A 3,351-nucleotide genomic window follows, 5' to 3' on the forward strand; every position below is an offset into this window, starting at 1 on the left:
TGAAGAGAAAGACTTACCTGATCTTGAAGAGAAAGACTTACCTGATCCTGAAGAGAAAGACCCACCTGATCCTGAAGAGAAAGACTTACCTGATCCTGAAGAGAAAGACTTACCTGAGAAGGATCCGGATAATATCCATCCTTCTACTCAACCTGCCCAGGAGAGCAAAGAAAACACAAGTGATCTAAGTCAAATGGAAAACCAAAATGAAAGTGACTGTTCAGGAAGACCTGTTAGAGACAGAAAAGCGACTAAAAGACTGACTTATCCTGAACTAGGGAACCCGTTGATCACAATAGTTCAGTCTTTATTTCAAACATTGAGTGACGTATTTACAGACTCTCTTGAAGAACCTAGCTCTCTAAGAATCCCTAGAGTTATGACAGTATAAATTCAAAATGCACAGGGACGTGCATTAGGTAAAGAGGGGAGGATGTAACCCACGTTAAAATCTGATATAAATAGGAATGAATAGCGGATTAAAAGTATGTGAATAGAAAATGATGTCGCTGCCCCTTTAAGAAACCAGTGTCATAGCCAGGGTGACGCTGCAGTGCAAAAAACCAGGGGGAGAGAGCAGAGGAGGAATCGGAGGAAAAGAGCGGTTGATTAATTAACGGAGAAAAAGTTAATATTATAGTCAAGAAGACATAATTTACCTGGTCGGACACTGACAGGGATTTTATGAGAATTAAGTTACATCGGTTTTGGTGAGTTTTGTGTTTATTTTATTACATTTTCACAGTGTTGTATTTTTCCTTTTGGCGGAAAGCTAACGCTAAGAACGTAGCTGTTAGCAAAGAAATGCTCCGTCATAAATTGTCATTAGGTTAATGTGTAAACTGCTATCCAGTTGATATATTGAATTTATGAAGAAGAATTTAATTGTTGAGGATTTAAAAGGAGTTTTGTTGTGTTGTGGCCTGTTACACAGGTCAGGTTTTTTTGATCGGTTGGAAGTTCGGTTGGAGCGGAGATCGGTCTGCCGTGTGCAACTTTGCACATTCACAGACGGGATTCAAGATGGCGAGCCAGACCCAGACCTTCAATTCATCTTCTCCATCGTAACAGGGAGGGACTCCCCTGCGTGTGGTAATTCGCTACCTGAGAGATAGGAATTTCAGGAACGAGTTCAAATCGAACTGAACAGGATTAAAGAACTGATTGAGCTACCATTATTATTATTTGTTCACCGGACTGAATCAAACAGAAGCTTTCCATTGAATCTAGAACCTGAACTTACATTTGGACTTGAACATGGATTTTAAAGTGCTATACTTTGTTTTCATATGTTATGTCTATGAATGTGATTTGAATAATTGTGGTCCACTTTGATCTAGTTGTGTTTGAGGGTATTTCCTTACCTGTGAAGGACAAGAAACAAGTTAACCCAGGAAAAAATAGGAATCCTAAAATAGGTGCAACCTAGGAAAAAAAGACTGGTCTGACTAACTTAAATTAGTCTGACTAAAATAACTTAAGGAAAAGTGACTGGTCTAACTAAATTAGATTAGTTTTACTAAAATAAACCAGGTGAACTAACAAGTAAAAAGGAGTGATATACTTTTCTTTTTTTGGAGGGGGGTTTTCATGTATTGTATTTCATATGTGTTTTGCATTTAGTAAATTGTCGTTTTCCATTCAAAGCAGCGGTCTCTGGTGTTGATATTCTTGCTTCCCCACTCCTTAGAACCTAGAACTGGTCCACTAGTGCATTTAGCTGTGCGATATCAGTGCTACATGTGCATTGACAAAGATTCCCAAATATTTGTGAGAATCGACATACTCAATAGGAACACCATTTTGTAGATAAAATATAAGGAAGAGCTGCTGGTTTCGACTTCCTGTTTGAAAACATTCCTTTGGTTTTAGCAGCATTTAGCAGAAGTTTGAGATTAAACAAATCTGACTGAATGATGTCTAACGCCGACTGTAAAAGCTGGAAAACCTTAGCAACTGTTCTAGCTCGACAATGAACAACGGTCGTTGGCGTAGAAATGTAAGAATGCATCAGGAATGATCTGACCTTCATTACTTATGTAGATTGTAAAGAGAGTGGGTCCTAAAACTGAACCTTGTGGTACACCATTATTGACGGTTTTGTAGAGAGGATGTGTGTTTTCTATTACCTCAGAAATGTGTTATTTTTTAACTGTAAACACTTATTCCTGTGATTAACACTGAAAGACTGTTTCATAATGTTGGACTCACAGGATTCTTCTCTTTATTCTGGTGTTGTCTCAGGTCTAGTTGACCTCGGAATAGTAGATCTGCTCTTGTTCTTGGTGCTGATGTGGTTCAAAGCTCGAGTAGAGAGGATTTGTGTTTTCCTCAAATGATTGGCTGTATTCAGATTCATCCTCTGCTGTTTGAGCTGAAAACTCATGTGTGTGTGACCAGAGTTTACCTGAGAACAGCGCAAACACGACTTAACATTTTTAGACATTTTGTTAGTTATTCAGACAGTCATAATAAGAAATATAAAGTTTTAACATGAAGGTATACTATTTTAAGATTAAAAAAGTAAAAAGGTTTTAATTTTTATAAACTTAAGAAAAGTATTCTTATTTTTACCTGCTCCAGGTTGTCAGCTCTTTCAACTGTAGCATTTTTATATTTCCTGGTTAATAAACTGTGAAAACATAAACGTGATGAGAGATGCAGATTACTGGTATGTTTAAAACAAGGAAGATCGATGTTAGTCAGAAACACCAATGTAATGCTCACCTTATTAAGAGAAAAATGAGAAGTAGGCCTATAAAAATTAGCAAAGCTGCAGAAACTCCTGCAGCTGCTGGTTTCCATGTTCCTGTTAAACTTCGGACAGTCAGAGTCGTCACAGCTGAGATGACCAGTCTGTCTGATCTGACAACACAAGAGTAGTTTCCTGCATCCTGACTGCTAACTGCATCTAGAATCAGCTGTTTGTTTTGTCTTGTTGTCAGCTTCAGAGGTTGCTGGTTGAAGTGCCACGTGTAGTTTGTGTTTTCAGTGAGAGGACAGCTGGTTCTGCAGGTTAATGTGACTCTCTGACCCTCAGTCACCTCTGCAGCAGGTCCAACATCCACTCTGACATCTGCAGGTGGACAGATGGGTGAGGAAATACAAAAACTAACAAACAAATACAATAAATTGTTTTTACCTGTGACAGTCAGAGTAACTCCAGAGAAACCAGTCTGTTTCAGCTGACCTCCATCTGTTTGCACTTCAAACCTGTACTCTGCTGTGTCATTCATCTGCAGGTTGGTTAATCTCAGGATGTGTTGGTTCTTCATGTCCTGAAACTCCACTTTGTCTTTAACCTCAGTCAGCTGTTCTTCTTCCTGCTCTGCATTTATCTTTACTTTATAC

At 38.6% G+C, this 3,351-nt stretch overlaps 1 long non-coding RNA gene across 1 annotated transcript; it reads left to right on the top strand.

Moving 5' to 3' along the window:
• Positions 1–432: 432 nt before the first annotated feature.
• On the top strand, positions 433–1,542 carry LOC119422947. The gene is made up of 2 exons (XR_005187435.1): positions 433–710; positions 935–1,542. It is a non-coding gene; the product is annotated as an uncharacterized LOC119422947 (long non-coding RNA).
• Positions 1,543–3,351: the final 1,809 nt, after the last annotated feature.

This window comes from Nematolebias whitei, chromosome 16 (assembly GCF_014905685.2).
Source record: "Nematolebias whitei isolate Nwh7 chromosome 16, NemWhi1, whole genome shotgun sequence".
Classification (NCBI taxonomy): domain Eukaryota; kingdom Metazoa; phylum Chordata; class Actinopteri; order Cyprinodontiformes; family Rivulidae; genus Nematolebias; species Nematolebias whitei.